Raw genomic sequence first — 19643 nt, forward strand, 5'->3', positions numbered from 1 at the left:
CAAGGAAAATGAAGGTTACTTATCAGTAAACAGAGTTCTTCGAGATGAGCCTCTTTACATTCATTTCTGGGATTATGGCACCAATGCCATGAGTTTCCAGAACCTTCTCAAAAGCAGTCACCATTGGGGCCCACTCACCCCTTCCTGCTCCCTTGCATACTGGAAGGTTCTGAGTGTACAAAAGACTGAGTGGCCCCAACCACCAGTCAGTTCCTTCCACTAATTCGGGAATTCTGAAGTAATACGGAAGGTGGGCAGGGAAAGTTAACAGGCAGAGGCTCATCCGAAAGAACTCTGATTATAGGGCATGTTGTACGGGGAGCCTTTGGCAAACCAGTAAAGTGCTTGAAACCACTATGGCTTATTGTTAAAGGCACAGGGGGTGCCACAGAAAGGACACCTTGACCCCTTGTCCTTCCTGATAAGAATTGTGTTGAAGTTGCTGATTCCTGCTCTTTTAAAATGTATGTCTCTCTATTGGGGTCTCACGGCTGAAAACTCTGGAAAAACCCTCACCTGGTTAATCAATAATCAGAAGGAGCCTCTTGCTTGCCCATTGGAACTGCTTGTTTAACAAGTTTTCTTTAAGGGATATGTCATTCTATTACTAATGTATAAATAAGGGGGAAAAGCTTGAGACAGTTGGACTCGTTTGGGGAGACTCTTTTTGGACTCTCCCTCTGGATACATCTTGCGGTCCCCACCAGCAGACAGAAGTTTTGGCCACCGGAAGCCTGCTGCTGTTTCACTCAAGAGTCACACTCAGCTTTGGTAATTATCAAAGGTTGGGGGCATTTTACTAATCTGTTGCGGACCTGTGTAAGTAAAGTTCAGCTTTAAGTGAAAGCACTCGTGTTGTCCTGTTTGTGCCAGACATCTAATTGGTTGGACGGCCACGTCTCCCCTGATTTATTTCCGGACACCACTTCGCACAGAGTAAAAGTTACCAAGAGCTTTGGGTTGAAAGAACCCTGGGTAACAATGTAACCTTCATTTCCTCAAGTGGCCTGTGTATATTCCCACTTGTGGGAATTTAACAAGTAGTACAATCCTCAGGAAGGTGGGCTGTGGAGTTTTAGGTAAAAAAAAGCACAGCAACACTGTCAAAGAAAAATCAGCTCTGGATGCCAGGTCAAGAGTTAATAGAAGCAACTGATCTTGCTCTCCCCAAAGAAGTCTTAATGAAGGAAAAAAATTCCCAACATACACATATCTGCAGTATCAGTCATATAATATGATGTGACTAAGACAACATGACAACATGCCATGGATGCTGCCTTTGTCCTGGATGAGGACTGACAATTCCAGGAAGATAAAGCCCTGTCAGATCAAGTTAACTGTGATTGACATAGTGTGATAAATGGACAATCTTTGGACCTTGATGGATTGGCTCCTCAGTTAAGCTCCATTTCTCCAAGTGATGGGAGAAACTTGTAGATAAGCTCTGAACATGCAAATGTATGATTACGTTCAGGGAGACAGGTAAGGAAGCCCAGGAACACACAGACACTCCAGAGGTGTGAGAGAGATGGAAATCTCAGACATTTTAGACTGTTGGGACAGAGATGTGAGCAGGACCATTTGTTCAGTAAAAATGCAACGTGAAGGAGATAGCTTAACCATTAGGCATGTATCTCAGTAACTGTTAGGAATGGCATCTTCATTTAAACAGTCTAAAGCAACCACCAAGGACTTTATCAGGTCCACTGCCCAGATGAGAGATCTCTTTCAAAACGCAGCAGGTTTGACTGATCACAAACTCTTGTTTTTCTGTTAGACCTCAGCATAACAATCAAGAAACCAAGCAATCTAGAGTCAAGGTGTTGACCAGAGAAACGATGAACCTTGGTGAAGATTTCTGCCTTATCTCACAGGCAGTAGACCCAGCTGTTTGGAAAGCTGGACTTTATGGATAGTAATAGCATACACCATGATACTGATGACAAAATTGCTCATCTCGAATCATAGCTAATGACATCAACTTGGTACCAATTGGACCAATAGTCAAAAAAACTCGTAACAAGTTCCTGCTCTTGGTGTAGGAAGAGAGTGCAATATTGATGTTACGACTTGCTTGTCTTTGGATCAGAACTATACACAAGCAGAGTACCTCAAACCTTTTCCCGGGGATATTTACCCCACTTGTAGAACAAGATAATATACAATAGACCCCTTGAACTTGTACTACTGAGTGAAAAACTCTTTTCAAATATGCTATCAATACATCATTGTTCCTTGGTTGATGAGATATTGGAGACATCCAATGACGACACTGAACTGTATGAACGGGAAATTTCCTGGATACAATTGATTAGAAAAGAGATTCTCAAACTTCACTGCACTGTGACCACCTTCTGAGAACAAAAATTACTACACAACCCCAGGAGGAGGGACCTAGCCCTGAGCCTGCCTATGCCCACCACCCTGGGCAGGGGGCCAAAGACAAAGGGCTTCAGCCCCAGGTGGGGGGGGCCTATAACCTGAGCCCCGCCACTCAGGGCTGAAGCCCTTGGGCAGTGGGCTTCGGCCCCAGACCCCAGCAAGTCTAATCCCAGCCCTGGAGACCCCATTAAAACGGGGTTGCGACCCACTTTCAGGTCCAGGACCCAAAGTTTGAGAACAGCTGGACTAAAAGAAACCCTTCTTTGGTGGTCTGTGTAATACATTCCCACACTGTTGTCCATCAGAATTAAAACAGATTCGGATTTTATGAGGAGAGAAAAGCCATGCAAGTCAGAGAAATAGCTCTCAGCTCTGGTACCTTTATGTAGAGCCACATCTCCCACCGAGATCAAAAACCTTGGAGTGGATGAAAATCAAGGTGAATAATCCCTTATACCTTCTAGGACTATTACTGTATGTGGCAGGAAAATAAAAGAACTCCCTGGAGGACATGTTCTCCCCCATCTTATGAAATAAAGCATCTGAAATGTACTGAGATAGTGTGGCTCAGGTGTCCCTAATGTCAATAAAAACTGGTATAGCAATGAAGAGCCATGCTGAGGCCTCAGATATAGCCTGGTATTAGAGCTATATTGTAACTGCACCAGTAAGGAACCTGTCCATTTTAGGAAAGTTTCCAGGTCTGGAATATATCAAGGTGTCAGTGACCACACATCTTCTAAATAGTATGAAAGTAGCCTTGTTTATGCAAATTATTAGGGGGAAACTATGTGGACACACTATTGAGGTTCATATCTACACACACAAACACCCAACCATTCAGGAAGAATAATTATGACAGCCAGGAATTTAATGGAATACCCTGCTACCATAGAAAGACCAAGGGGTAAGGTACAGTTTAGTTTTATTGACAGAGGCCAGCTCTGACCCCACAGATGTGTAAAGAGACAAATGTGACTAATGTACAGAAGGGGACTCTTACACTTGTGAAAATTAGTAAGAGTTCTGTCTCTGGAACCCAGAGCCAAATACAATGAACCTCATTGTCCACATTATATGATAGGCAGCAAATCTCATTCAGATTGTGGCCAGGAAACAAATTTCATACACTATTAAGTGTAGATGATGGCTGTCTCAATCATTAGGAGCAACTGTTCCTGCCAAGACTGGAGAAATCAAAGCTATGTACACTGAGACCTTATGAGATGCTGGGCCAAATCCTCCATTGAACCCATGTGGTCCTTGGTTCCAAGAAAGGCTTAGTAAAGCTAAGGATGGCGTGCCCCTCTGTGTTTCTACTACACATAAAAGGGATTACTAAAGACACTACCCAAACACAGACACTGTCTTCGATAGTGGAGCCAGAAGCACACCTGGAAAGTCTCCTTCCTGGCTTAGAACTACAAACTAGTTATAACTGAAGGTAGGTAACCCAGAGACCAATAATATGCTAACAAAATTTCCTCCTATGAGAGATCAGAGGCACAGATCCATCAGCATGTTTATGGTGTCCGATTCAAGGAATATCAAAGTGGTTCTCATAGCCTGTCATATCAAGCTCTAAATCTGAAATAGGACATACAGCACTTTGTATCTTCTCTGCAATGCACCTTTTAATTCTCTGAAGCATCCCGTTGTCTTTGCATTCAAGGTTCTGTAGGCAGTCCTTATTGGAGCATCAGATGGATCTTGTGACACCATATCTCTTACAGAGGCTGTGTAGCAAAGAAGTCTTCAGATCCATGAATTTCAAAACCAACAGAACTGAGATAGGTATAGTACCCTCCCATCCCATGAGAATCTCCAATCCTAGTGTCAGTTCTTAGCCTGTCAGATTCTTATAAATCCAGTCCAGGGCAGATGAATGAGCCCTTAGGGATGGGATGGGAGCGTAGGAGAACCTCAACAGTTCATACCTGCTGTCTAGAGTGGCTCACAACTGAGAGTGCCTCTCTCAGGGCAGACTGTCAAAAAACAGGGGGAGACATCCCAAACTGCTTGTATCTATCATTAGATTTCACCATTCCAGTAACAAATGTGAACTCCTGGATCACTATAACAGTCTTATCATGGAGTCACAGATAGGCTGGAGGGTCTAAGGGGACTATCTTGTCACCCAGACAAACTGAACTTTGTGATAAAAGATTATTAAAACCAAAAATCACATTACATTAAGTTACTCCCAGTCCCAGTCACTTACCCCAGAACAATTTGGTACTCTAAATCTCACATGAAAGATAATGCTGGCAACAATTCTCTAGTAAAACTAACAAGATTTATTAGCTAAGAAAAGAAATATATGAGTTACTGATGGATTAAAGCAGGTAAAATACATTAATATGTGAGTCAAAGTTCGTAAATCTAAAATGATAACAGATGTAGTGATCTGCCAGTTTCCCAAAAGTCTTTTCACGGTTACCCAGATCTTTGTCTTGTTCAGTTATTCCACGCTTATCATTTAAGTTCTGGAACTGGGCTTTATTCTCCTGAGAGAGTGGGTGTTTGAAGTTCAACAACGTAGCAAAATACTATTTCACCAATTATGCGAATAGGATCTAGTGGTTAGCAGTGCTGAATCGGAGCTTGTCATGGAGAAAACTTTTCTCCCTATAGGTCAAGGCATTTAGCACCCTGTCCAAAAGTGTCATCTTGGGCTGTTGCAGCCTGCATCTCTCAGCAGCTGCTTGCACCACCACCGAGTTAGGTACTGGGTGTGAACAAAAACTCTACTCCTACAGGTGGATCGAAATAGCACTTCTCAGCCTTTTTGGGGGTGGGAATGCAGGAGGTGGGAATGCTATCTTGGCTGGGTCTATAATAGCCTTGTTGACCAGGAAGGCTGCTTGGCTGGGACCAGAGAATTGCAATGAACTACAACAGTTCACACTGAGATTCTTGAACCTCTTTGAGCTAGATCTGGAGCTTGGACACCACTCTTTGTAAGAGCTCCTCATATTACCCGTGATCATCTGGTGGAGACAAAGATGGGGTGACTACCTCATTCAAAGAAAACAATGAAATAGCTGCTAGATCTGTCTCAACTGCTGGATCAGGCTCCACTTCCTCATAGTCCACGAAACCCGGTTGGTGTTGGCTTGGAGAGGGTAGATAAGGTGCACACATGGAACAGGATGCCAAGAGTAAGGGTCCCAGGACCCCAGTAATGCCAGTCTAAGGCATCAACCAGTTGGGGTGGAACCCAGGGCACTGGAAACACTCACCCCTTAGAAAAATCATATCTGGATGGAGAATGGAACCTCAGGCTTCTGTCCAGACTCACTTCCCTATGTAGGGCTGAAGTCTCATCTGGGTCCTCCAACTTATCGCATGAGAAGATGGTTCTTGGTCGACCAGCTGAACCACTGTTACCAATGGATGGGTACTCAGGTCTGCAGATGGAAGAGGAGAGCAGACCCATGTCCTCAAGGTGACATCTTCTTCTGATGTAACAATGTCTCTCTCTAAAGTCAGACTTGAAATGAGATTGAGGACAAAGGAAAGCAAAAACATCTTCTGGGGAAATGTAGGTCTCAGACTGCTCTAGAATGCAGGATGAACAAGTGATGCTTCCCTGGTGACAGTAAATGTCTGATCCCGTTGGGGCCATGCTGGTACTGGTGCAGAGTCTGAACTGCATGTTGAAGGTAACGGTGGTGCATGCCTAACTTTTCATGTATACATTGCAGCCAAGACTGGAAATGCCAGCAAACAGAGGTAGTGTTATCTGCTTTTTATTTCCCTGTAGGGTTGGGTGGGAGGTGGGGCATGAGGAGTAGTTCATGTACAGAGGGATGTCCCTTGGGTCCTCCTGAGATCTCCATGAAACTTTCATGAAGGTACTCTGCAACCCTCTCCTGAAGATTTCTAGGGACGGCTGCCTTATTTCTTCCTTCATGGTAGGACACTTTCCCATGCCGCTCCACAGCGACTTTGGCTGGCACCACTGGGCTAGTGGCATATAGGCCCCTACAGCTTCAGGACATCAGAAGAAGTTGTGCTCTATGCCTGTGTTACCCTCAGGAGTGAGAAATCAGCTAAAATCATAGCGCTACCAAAAGCATACATTCACTGTAATTGAACAGGACCACAGAACTCGTAAGTTCAGTGGAAAACACATAGTAATTATACACATACTGTAAGCACCACATAATATATAGGGTCATTAAAAGACAGTGTGATATTCAGTAATGTACATTCCAATTCCTAACATTCCCCAAAATTTCTGGGGAGGTACAGCACATTAATGTATCTGATCACTAAAACACTCTTTCAAGGACTCCATCAGCTGAACCGCTTTGTGTTCAGCTCTTCTAATAGTCCTCGTGTATTGCTGTTCAAACTCAGCAGACAGCCACTCCACCTGCACCCTGAGAGCAACTTTTCCCCCTCTGCTTCTCAAATTTTATGCAAGACACAGGCAGCTATAGCCATTGGGATATTTTTCTCACTGAAATCTAATTATGTGAGTAAACAATGTCATTCTGCAGCTAAGCTGGTAGCTGAATCCTTTCTTAGTACTGTTGAGGTGGCCGGCTTCATGAGCCAGATCATTATCGGCATTTCACATTGGCAGATTACCATTGGCAGTCAGGAAAAACTGTCTCTGCTTGCAGCTTTCTGAACAGCTTTCTGTTCTTAAAAAACCCGAGCATCATTCATCTTCCTTGACCAGTCCCCACTGGTAACAGTGAAGCATGCCCACTGATCCATTAGCACTTGCATAATCATTGAAGAGCAGCCCTTTTTTTCCTATAGATGTACTTTGTGGCAAGATGGGCTGGGGCCTAAATACAGATGTGTGTGCCATCTACCACCCCATCACAGTACAGAAGCCCCATAGCTGCAAATCCATCTACGATGTCCCGCACATTGCTCAGAGTCAGTGTCCTGCATAGCAGATGATTAGTACCCTATACGTTTGCATGAAAAGAGCCCCCATTGTGGATTTTCCAATTCCAAAATGATTTCCCATTGACCTGTGGCAATCCAGCATTGCACCACTTGCTTCTCAGCAGGCAATGCAGCTCTCATTCTGGTGCCATTGCACTGGAGGGCTGGTGCAAGTTCTGCACACAGATTCAGGAAAACGACCTTTCATATTTGAAAGTTCTGCAGACTGCTCATCATCCCAAACATGCACTACAATGCAATCCACCAGACTGCTCATTTCTCAGGCCCAAAAGTGGTGCTCCACCAACTATAGCTGCTCTGCAAATGTCAACAATGGAATTGTTTTTCGCTGTGGCCCTTAACAACCTGTGCTTAAGAAATTGTCATGTCTGCTGTTGGGGTACTTCCTGTGGCTCTGAAAACACCGGAAGATCATGCATCCTGTGTTTGCAATGTTCGTGACAACAGTGCAGAGCTGTGTGAGCTCCATGTTTCTGCCACAGATAGACAGCAACAAGCATCACACGGGTTCGTGGGATTTTTAAAAAAAATCGAAGTTATGAGATAGGGATGGCATTACGTAATGGAGACAGTTGCATGATGAGAACTTGACACCTACCTCCCAGAGTGACTCATTGAAAATCTCTCAAAAGGCACTGCACTGACAGGTGGAACGTTGTACATTGGGGTATCTATCCATGATACACTGCACTTTGCCTACTTACCAGGAGTGCATGTTGATGCAAAGTGCTGATATAATTGGCCAAGCATGCACATGTCTGAGCCACATGTTAACTGTGGGGGCTTTGTGCCACTTGAAAGTTGCATAAACCAAAGTCTGCATTGCTGACATGGCCTAAACAAGTTCTTCTGCCCCTGCCCACAGGGAACACATCCCAGAGTGGGAGTAGCCACAGGACATAGTACAGGAGAGAATTCTTGCAGCAATCTACATTCATTTTACTTTTAATTAGTCAGTATTCAACATCAAGATATACATTTTTAACAACGCTAAGGTCGGGATAGGTGACGATGAAGAGAAAAAACTCTAACCTAGAGAAAGATCCAGAACCCAGGACAAAATAGCTGTCATTCCAACTTTACCTGTTACGTGATGAACAGCTGTACTATGGCAGGTACAAACAGATGTGCCCAGTGGAGGATAATCCAATTGACACCACACATACACTACAATTTGAATTGGAAGAAAACTTTGTTAATGCAGTTAAGGTTGCCTGGTAATAGCTCCAAAATATGGAGGTCAGCAAAACCTCAGATTTCTGAAAACCAGGAAATAGCATTAATGTAAATGCCCAAGTAACCTTAATTCTGACCCTTGGAACTGGCAATTGCCACTGAGAATTATGTGCATGCGTTCCAACTGCATTCACCATGTTTCGTGTAGCTGTACTGAATGGTGGAGGAATTAGTTGCAGCAACATGGAAGGACTGTGATTGTGATATGAGATCTGGGTCTGAGTCCCTCTCATTTGTGTTACCAAAGGAAAGAGTTCCATATGTACCTTTGGGTTCAAAGTCTGCTTCTTTTCAATACAGAATTGTGTAGGCTGTATCAGTAGCAGGGCACTTGGGTTTTCTTGCCATGGATATTGTCAGTCATGAGGTAGGACTGTAGAGCAGTCTGTGGATTTAGTGATGGGTAAAGGAAAGTATAGGTTTTGCACACAGGATACTGCAAGAGTGAAGGGTTCTAAAAGGGTATGAAGGAGCTATTAAATTTTACAGATGTAGTATTTTGCTGAGGGAAGAGGCTCAGTATTTGAGTATAAGGCAAGAGTAGGAGATGCCTGTCCATTACAGTGAAAAGGCAGAGTGCAAGTACATGTGTTATGGCTGTTTGGGGGCATCATTCAAAGAGGGCAGATTAAAGGTTGCCTACGTGTTTACACATTAACTATAATTGTGGTTTTCAGAAGTCTAAGGGCTTGGCTACACTTGAGTTATAGGGCTGGTGGTGGCTTTACAGCGCTGTAACTTACTCCCCGTCCACGCTGGCAAGGCACATACAGCGCTGTATCTCCCTGGCTACAGCGCTGGTTGTACTCCACATGGACGAGAGGAATAAAGAGAACAGCACTGGTGCCGCAGCGCTGGAGTGCTACTGTAAACAGTGATTAATCTTACTACGCTATAACTGACCTCCAGAACCTTCTCATAATGCTTTTCAAGTAAAGATAACACTCTTTGTTTTGTTGTGATTCCTCTCTTTGTTTTGTTGTGAACTCGGGGCTCCCGGAGCTGCTTATTTAAAAAACGAACACAGCTAGTGTTTGCTTGAGGAGAGAAGCAGCCTGGAGGGGGGGACGGGGCGTCCGTTTTGGAGCAGCTGCTTTTCTGGTCTGAAGGCTATTTGCATTTAGTGAATGAGAGGGGGTGGGGGAAGGGGTTGAAACTTTTAAAATGATTGAAGGTTGGTGCTGTGTATCTTCAAGTCCTTAGAACTTGCAAGGCAGGGAGCTGACACAGAGTCAGCTCCAAAAATCCACTCTCTCTGTCTCCCCCACGCTCACTGTCACACTCCACCCCACCCCCATCTTTTGAAAAGCACATTGCAGCCACCTGAATGCTGGGATAGCTGCCCATAATGCACCACTCCCAACGTCGCTGAAAATGCTGCAAACGTGGCCACACTGCAGCTTTCCCTGCACAGCTGTACGAAGACAGCTTTAACTCTCAGCGTTGTACAGCTGCAAGTGTAGCCAAACCCTAAGTTTTGCTGAACTTTATGTTCTGGAATTGCACAAGCCCTCACCAGGCGACCTTACCTCTGCATTAACTAATTTTTTTACCATTTAATTTCTTAGGTTTTGGGGAGTTTTGTTTTTGTTTGTTTTTTTTAAACAGAAAGAAAAATGTTTGTTGGCAGGAGTTAATGGTCATTCAGGGCTTGGCTAAACTGGAGAGTTGCAGCGCTGTAAACCCACCACCAGCGCTGCAACTTACTCACCGTCCACACTTGCAAGGCACATACAGCGCTGCATCTCCCTGGCTGCAGCGCTGGCCGTACTCCTGCTCTGCCTCGGGTATAACGATTGCAGCGCTGGTGATGCAGCACTGCTCCGCAAGTGTGGCCACCAAAAGAGCTGTAATTGGCCTCCAGGGTATTAGGAGGTATCCCAGAATACCTGTTCAGCCACTCTGCTCATCAGTTCGCACTCTACTGCCCTGGCCTCAGGTGACCTGTCCTTTAAATGCCCCGGGAATTTTAAAAATCCCATTCCTGTTTGCTCAGCCAGGTGTGGAGTGCAATCAATCAGTGACCATGCCTCCACGCACCAAATGAGCCCTAGCATGGAGCAATGGCGAGTTGATGGACCTCATCAGTGTTTTTGGTGAGGAAGCTGTGCAGTCACAGCTGCGCTCCAGCTGTAGGAATTACAATACCTATGGGCAGATATCAAAGACCATGATGGAAAGGGGCCATGACCGGGACACAGTGCAGTGCAGGGTTAAAGCAAAGGAGCTGTGGAGTGCCTATTGCAAAGCCCACGAGGGAAACTGCCGCTCAGGTGCTGCCCCCACGACCTGCCGTTTTTACAAGGAGCTGGACGCGATACTTGGGGGTGACCCCACTGCCAATCCGAGGATCACGATGGACAGTTCAGAGCAGGGAGAGGAGAGGGAGGTGGAGGGAGGAGGAAACCGAGAGTGAGGGTACTGGGGTGGGGGGAGACACCCCGGAGTCCCAGGAGGCATGCAGCCAGGAGCTCCTCTCAAGCCAGGAGGAAGCTAGCCAGTCGCAGCAGCTGGAACTTGTTGGTGAAGAAACAGCAGAGGAGAGGGTTCCCGGTAAGCAGATTTTATTTTCAGGATGGAAATGTTTCGGGAGAGGAGGAGGGGTTATGGCTGCATGCATGGCTAGATGTGGAATAGCCCATTGATGTGGTCTATCACATCGCGGTAATCAGCCTTGGTAATCTCTTCAAAAGTTTCAGCCAGAGCGTGGGCAATGCGCTTGCGCAAGTTTATAGGGAGAGCCACTGTGGTCCTTGTCCCAGTCAGGCTAATGCGTCCGCGCCACTGTGCCGCGAGGGGTGGGGAGAGCATTGCTGCACACAGGCAAGCTGCATAGGGGCCAGGGCGGAATCCGCATTGCTGTAGAAGACCTTCCCTTGCTTCTCAGGTAACCCGCAGCAGTGAGATATCTTCCAGGATTAACTCCTGTGGAAAATGTAGGGATAGTGTTCAGTGCAGGTCCCCCCGCAGCTCTCTGCTTAACCAATCAGTTCCCCTTCCCAGGTGAGCTGCAGCAGCAAGATGGCTTCCAGAATTAACTAACTCCTGCACTCATTCCTCCTTACTCACCATGTCTTCGCTGCTGTGGGCGGTATGTGGAAAGTATGCTAAAGTGAGACTGTAAACTCCTTCACTGTGATTATACACAATGCTGCCTTTCTGTTAAATGTTTCAATTTTTGTCTTTTTTCTAACAACAGTGTCCTTGACTACTACTACTAATCAACTGGCCATATCAGAGACTGCTGAAAAGCTACAAAACCTGAGGAAAAAGCCATGAGAAAGCAAAGAAGATATGGTGAAAGCAGTTATGAATCAGTCTGCCAGAGAGAGTAAGAAGCTGCAGGACTGGAGAGAAAAAATGCAGCACTGGAGGGAAAGAGAAAGCAGGAGAAAGGAATTGGCTAAGAAGAAAAGTACGAAGCAGTTCGTACGCCTCCTGGCGTGCCAAACGGACTATCCAGTCACTTGTAGCCATGCAGGCAGAGCACTACCGTACTACCCCGCTCCCCCGTCCCAAAGCTCTCTCCCTTGTGCCCCAATGTCAGCTCAAAACCCCCTTCTCCAGCATCCAGGTTCTTACCACCATCAGCTGCCTCCAACACCTGTACATTCACCTACCAGCCCTGAGAACTACGACCCTTACCCTCTGCACTCAACCTCCATCACCATGCAGCATTTTCATCCTGAAGTGCAGCAGTCATTGCACAGCACTCCAGGCAGGACATATTCAAACCTTTGACTATACAGTACACCACCCTACCCCCCTGCCCTTTTACTTACTTTCTTTTCAATAAATGATTTTTTGGCCTTTAAAACAGTTTTTATTATTGCAGAAAGTGAAAGATACCGTACCCCAAGGAAAAAACAGGCACTGCAAATCATTGTAACCATTGCACTTCACTCCTGTGCAAGGCACCAAACATTACTGTTGGCTTTCAGCCTCAAATTCCTCCCTCAAGGCATCCCTAATCCTTGTAGCCCTGTGCTGGGCCTCTCTAGTAGCCCTGCTCTCTGGCGGTGCAAATTCAACCTCCAGGCGTTGAACCTCGGAGGTCCATCCTTGACTGAATGTTTCACCCGTCCCTTCACATATATTATGGAGGGTACAGCATGCGGATATAACCGCAGGGATGCTGCTTTCCCCCAACTCTAGCTTCCCATACAAAGATCGCCAGCGCCCCTTTAAACGGCCAAAAGCACACTCCGCAGTCATTTGGCATCGGCTCAGCCTGTAGTTGAACTGGTCCTTGCTCCTGTCAAGCTTCTTTGTATACAATTTCATGAGCCAAGGCATTAACAGGTAAGCGGGGTCTCCAAGGATCACAATGGGCATTTCAACGTCCCCTACTGTGATCTTCCGGTCTGGGAAAAAAGTCCCGGCGTACAGCTTCCTCAACAGGCCACTGTTCTGAAAGATGCGTGCATCATGCACCTTTCCAGGCCAGCCTGTGGAAATGTCAATGAAATGCCCACGATGATCCACACGCGCCTGGAGAACCATAGAGAAATAGCCCTTCCGATTAATGTACTTGGATGCAAGGTGGGGTGGTGCTAGAATAGGAATATGCGTCCCATCTATCACCCTTCACAGTTAGGGAAACCCATTTGTGCAAAGCCATCCACAATGTCCTGCACGTTCCCCAGAGTCACGGTTCTTCTTAGCAGGATGCGATTAATGGCCCTGCAAACTTGCATCAACACGATTCCAACAGTCGACTTTCCCACTCCAAACTGGTTCCCGACCGATCGGTAGCTGTCTGGAGTTGCCAGCTTCCAGACTGCAATAGCCACCTGCTTCTCCACCGTCAGGGCAGCTCTCAATCTCGTGTCCTTGCGCCGCAGGGTGGGGGCGAGCTCAGCACACAGTCCCATGAAAGTGGCTTTTCTCATCCAAAAGTTCTGCAGCCACTGCTCATCATCCCAGACTTCCATGATGATGTGATCCCACCACTCAGTGCTTGTTTCCCGAGCCCAAAAGCAGCGTTCCACGGTGCTGAGCATTTCTGTTACTGCCACAAGGAATTTAGTGTCACATGCTTCAGGCGACTCGATATCATCGTCGGACTCCTCACTGTCACTTTGGAGCTGAAGGAACAGCTCAACTGCCAAACGTGATGTGCTGGTGACACTCATCAGCAAAGTCCTCAACAGCTCGGGCTCCATTTCCCACAGAAATCGTGCTGCACAGAAACCATTGGGAGACTCACGATGGCGCCAAACATGGACGGAAAAACAGTGACTGATGGGATGTGAAGCGTTGCACCATGGGACGTTCGGACAGGAAGCGGAATGACCCGCACCCTTCCGTCCCCTTCCCACAACCCACGGCGCCAAAATGGGATAGCTGCCCACAATGCACCACTCCCAACAGCGCTGCAAATGTGGCCACACTGCAGCACCGGTAGCTGTCAGTGTGGCCACACTGCAGCGCTTTCCCTACATTGCTGTACGAAGACAGCTGTAACTCCCAGCGCTGCACACCTCCAAGTATAGCCAAGCCCTTAGACAGTTTTAGGCCTCATGTAGGTTTGCAGCTGATATGCTACTGTGGCCAGGCAATAATCAAAAGACCTAGCTTTTATACAGTGCTTTCCATCAGTCAATTTCAAACAAATTTACATCATTATCCTCATTTTACAGCTGGGAAGCTGAGGCACAGAGCTGAAGTGGCTTGCCCAGGGTCACCCAGCTGGCCAGTGACAGAGCTACAAATAATTCCAGTCTAGTGGTCTTTCCACTAGGCCACACAGTTCTGATGTGATTCCTCAGTGCTCCTCCTCACTCCTCTATGCTTTTGATACAGAGGAATGGTGATATGTTCACTTTGAAATGTTTGCAAAGTGTAGTTACTAACTGGGCTTGTGAGAGAAATCTAATCCATGGTCCACATAACATAGTAAGGCCCCTACCAAAGGCACATCAATATAGGTCAATTTCACGATCATAGGATTTAAAAAATAGTAAATTTCATTATTTCAGCTAATTAAATCTGAAATTCCGGAGTGTTGTAATTGTAGGGGTCCTGACTCAAAAAAACAGTGGGGGGGGGGGGAGGTCCCACAAGGTTATTGTTGGGGGAGTGGGGGAGGGAATTGCAGTACTGCTACCTGGTATAATGATCTCAGCCTTAGTTTGATCTCTACCTGTGACCAAAGAAAAAGGTGAGAGATTCTGGAAACCTAAGAAAAGCTGGGTTGTTTATTTTCAGGTGCTATATCTCAGGAGCCCCACGGTGAATAGCCCCAAATCTGAATCACTAAAACAGAATTCCATGCCCCTAGGAGGGGCACCAAGTTTCAAGGAAATCTGTGGGGTCGTCTACACTTAAAACCCTTCAGCATTGCAGCTGCACCACTGCAGATCTTCAGTGAACCTTCTCATCAGCATAGGCAGTGTCTACACTGAAACATTACAGTGGTGCAACTGTAGTGTTTTAAGTGTAGACAAGCCCTTAAAAGGATCAAGCTTTAAAGAGAAATTTGGTCTTAATCTAACCATAGCAAAGCTATAATAATGGATTTAAGAAGAGTTTTGAACAATGCAAAAAAGTACACTGACACCATCTTAGAGAGAGTAATTCTGCTTAGACACTAGTGTCATTGAAATGGACCTCGGGGGTTGTACAAGACAACAGTATGAAAAGGAGTTATCCAACAATACTTTTTTAAAACACAGTGTATAAACTCAGATTATCCTGAGTGAAGCAGGCAACAATTAACATGCTGTATCTAGTAACGGTTAGAGATGTAGCATGTTCAGTTTGAGGCTTGTCAAAAATGACATGAAAATTCAGGGAACACTAAAATTGACTGGAAAAATAAGTCTATATGAGAAAAAGTTAAGAGTTATGCATTGTTAATCTGGAGAAAATAGCAATGACAAGACACATGGTAACTATCAGCAGAAAAGGGCAGCTATAAAGAGGACAGGAACTAAAGAATCTGATTTGTAAATGAGACCTGAAATAACAGTTATGGGCTTAAACAAAGAAAAGTTAAGTACAATTTAAGAAAGCTTGTCTCATGTCACCAAGTGTACCAAGGAAACTAGTGGAGTTACCACAAGAAATACCCAAAGCTGAGACTTTATACTTCCCAGGGATAGTTCAGGATCCCATCACAATGCACAGAGAGGACTAGAATATCTATCTACCAATCCCAGTCCAGCTCCAATGATTTCCATCAGACTCAGTCAACTGATACAGAAAGTAATATTCCAGTTCAGTGAGCAAAGTCAGAAGTGCCAGACTGCACTGGCTGCTTCAGAAAATAAAAGGCACAGATACAAAGTTAGGATGTCAGTGAATTAATGGCTCCTTGATAGGGGTGATCAAAGATGCTGAAGGTTTCAAACCTATTATTTTATCAACTGAGATTTGCCAATTGTTATAGAACCTTCAGGTCCAATATACTGCCTCAGAGGATCCCATGCTGAAGAGGAAAAAAAGGGTGGGGCAGGATACCCTTTGGTGTTCCTTTACATCACAATGAAGCAAAAAATGCCTGAAACATTTTTCCTCCATTTATTTAAAAATACTGAACACATCAATCAAATGGCGGAGAACCACATGGTAATTCTGTGGGTTCATTCTATACCATAATACACCATTATTCACAGGCCCTGTCCATAGTAGCACAAAATAAATGTGCTAGATAAAAACATGTTCAAAACAACTCACTAACAAAGTTCTGGAAGAGCTGAGCATGAGGACTATGTTCAGACATGGTTGTGCTTGCACGGTGGTAACTGGATTTTATGTGACAGTGTGAACAGGAATTTCCCCTTCTCACAGCATACATGCAGTACAGGCTAGCCTCTCCCACAAGCGGAGTCTAAGCAAGGACAAATTGGATCTCAAGTGAATTTAAAGACAATTACATTTAAAAAAAAAATTATATAGGCTCCCTCCTTCCAGGAGAAGCTGCTGATCTGACCTGACCCACATTCAAATATCCTAAGAATACAGACTGGTCAACAAGGGCAGCCCAAAACTGAAAATGAAAGCTGGTTTCTGAACTTGATTTTCTTGTAAATGCCAATGAAAGGCAGCTGTGCCTCTACTGCACTACAGAAAGAGCATCCAGAACTAGAAACTTGCACCCTTCCCAAAGTGCAGCATGGGCACAACTGGGTGAGCAGAGCTGGAAGAAGAGTTCAGTGAAGTGACTGGCTGGGTGTCTTTAGTTACCCATTTCTTCTGCATGCCTGTGGAAACTGAAGATGGGGGCAGTTTTCAATTTTAGCCTCACACTGAATATATTAATTGGTCTTTGTGCAATGAAATATACATGGAAAGATGCTTTCCCACCCCCACCACCATTTAACAAGCTGCATTCCCCTTTAGAATCACAGGATCAAAAAGGACTTGCAAGAGCCAAGATGCAAGATTTGTTGTGTCTAAACCATCCAAAACAGATGGTTATCCTGCCTCTTTTGGAAAACAGCCAGTGAAGGAGATTCTCTCGAAAGGGAACAGAATATTGGCATCAAAAGGTTCTGTGACAATGAGAGAGTCTGAAGAATGTGTTAATCCAGCAGCAGAAAACCCCTGAAGAGGAGAGAGAAGGAACAGGAGGGAAGAAACCTGATCGCATCAGGGATGTGAAAGTGAATTGAGGAAGGAGAGTGTGGTTTGTTTCTCTCCCCCCCACCCCCATTTGCTTATTTTGTCCTTTTTAAAAGGATCTTGAAACATCTGAGCCTTGTCTGTACTAGTCATAGCAACAGTACTACTGCCTCTCTGCGGAAACACACTAAATCTGTGAGCATGGATCAGTCATATAGAGTGTTTGGAACTAACAGAAAAAAAGCTTTCCTCCACCATTCAATACAGCTACCCCCAAAACAGTAAATGCAGCTGGAGAGCATACACCTAACTACCAGTGTGTGTTGCCAACCGGGGGGGGGGTGCAGAGTTACAGTTGCATGTATTTCTTGGGGCTTGGCTACACTGGAGAGTTGCAGCGCTGGTGGTAGCTTTACAGCACTGCAACTCACTCACCGTCCACACTTGCAAGGCACATACAGTGCTGTATCTCCCTGACTACAGCGCTGCATATACTCCACCTCAGCCTGAGGAATAACGACTGCAGCGCTGGTAATGCAGCGCTGCTCCGCCAGTGTGGCCACCAAAAGCACTGTTATTGGCCTCCAGAGTTATTCGGAGGTATCCGAGAATGCCTATTCAGTCACTCTGCTCACCAGTTTGAACTCTACTGCCCTGGCCTCAAGTGACTCGCCCTTTAAATGCCCCGGGAATTTTAAAAATCCCCTTCCTGTTTGCTCAGCCAGATGTGGAGCGCAATCAGTGAATCTTTCCAGGTGACCATGCCTCCACGCCCCAAAAGAGGCCCAGCATGGAGCAATGGCGAGTTGATGGACCTCATCAGTGTTTAGGGGGAGGAAGCTGTGCCGTCCCAGCTGTGCTTCAACCATAGGAATTACGACATCTTTGGGCAGGTATCAAAGACCATGCTGGAAAGGGGCCATGACCGGGACGCGGTGCAGTGCAGGGTTAAAGTAAAGGAGCTGCGGAGTGCCTACTGCAAAGCCCGCAAGGGAAACTGCCGCTCTGGCGCTGCCCCCATGACCTGCCGTTTTTACAAAGAGCTGGACGCGATGCTTGGGAGTGACCCCACCGCCAATCCAAGGACCACGATGGACACTTCAGAGCGGGGGGGAGGAGGAGGAGAGCAAGAGTGAGGGAACTGGGGTGGAGGGAGACACCCCGGAGTCCCTGAAGGCATGCAGCCAGGAGCTCTTCTCAAGCCAGGAGGAAAGTAGCCAGTCGCAGGAGCCAGTACTTGGTGGAGGACAAACAGAAACCCTTATTCTCTGCACTCAACCCCCATCACCATGCAGTATAGGCATCCTGAAGTGCAGCACTCATTGCGCAGCACTCCAGACAGGACATATTCAAACCTGTAACTGTACAGTTCCCCACCCCAGCCCCCTGCCCTTTTAGGTTCCCAAAATGTTGTGTGTGTCTGTCAATAAAGTTATTTTCTTTTCAATAAATGAATTCTTGGCTTTGAAAACAGTCTTTATTATTGCAGAAAGTCAAAGATACCTTGGCCCAGGAAAGAAACAGGCACTGCAAATCAGCTTAGGAAAAACAGATTCCTACTAACATTGTAACCACTGCACTTCACTCCCGTGCAAGGCACCAAACATTACTGTTGGCTTTCAGCCTCAAATTTCTCCCTCAAGGTAACCCTAATCCTTGAAGCCCTGTGCTGGGCCTCTCTAGTAGCCCTGCTTTCTGGCTGTACAAATTCAGCCTCCAGGCGTTGAACCTCGGAGGCCCATTGCTGACTGAATCTTTCACCCGTCCCTTCACAAATATTATGGAGAGTACAGCATGCGGATATAACCGCAGGGATGCTGCTTTCCCCCAACTCTAGCTTCCCATACAAAGATCGCCAGCGCCCCTTTAAACGGCCAAAAGCACACTCCACAGTCATTTGGCATCGGCTCAGCCTGTAGTTGAACCGGTCCTTGCTCCTGTCAAGCTTCTCTGTATACAGTTTCATGAGCCAAGGCATTAACAGGTAAGCGGGGTCTCCAAGGATCACAATGGGCATTTCAAAGTCCCCTACTGTGATCTTCCGGTCTGGGAAAAAAGTCCCGGCGTACAGCTTCCTCAACAGGCCACTGTTCCAAAAGATGTGTGCATCATGCACCTTTCCAGGCCAGCCTGTGGAAATGTCAATGAAATGCCCACGGTGATCCATAAGCGCCTGGAGAACCATAGAGAAATACCCCTTCCGATTAATGTACTCGGACGCAAGGTGGGGTGGTGCCAAAATAGGAATATGCGTCCCATCTATTGCCCCTCCACAGTTAGGGAAACCCATTTGTGCAAAGCCATCCACAATGTCCTGCACGTTCCCCAGAGTCACGGTTCTTCTTAGCAGGATGCGATTAATGGCCCTGCAAACTTGCATCAACACGATTCCAACAGTCGACTTTCCCACTCCAAACTGGTTCCCGACCGATCGGTAGCTGTCTGGAGTTGCCAGCTTCCAGACTGCAATAGCCACCCGCTTCTCCACCGTCAGGGCAGCTCTCAATCTCGTGTCCTTGCGCCGC

At 46.1% G+C, this 19643-nt stretch overlaps 1 protein-coding gene across 1 annotated transcript in view; it reads right to left on the minus strand.

Annotated features, from left to right (window-relative positions):
• SAMHD1 (SAM and HD domain containing deoxynucleoside triphosphate triphosphohydrolase 1) overlaps positions 1–19643 on the minus strand; it is a 93784-nt gene that overhangs the window by 63500 nt on the left and 10641 nt on the right. The gene's annotated exons all lie outside the window — the stretch shown is intronic.

The sequence above is a fragment of the Gopherus evgoodei genome, chromosome 14 (genome assembly GCF_007399415.2).
Source record: "Gopherus evgoodei ecotype Sinaloan lineage chromosome 14, rGopEvg1_v1.p, whole genome shotgun sequence".
Classification (NCBI taxonomy): Eukaryota; Metazoa; Chordata; order Testudines; family Testudinidae; genus Gopherus; species Gopherus evgoodei.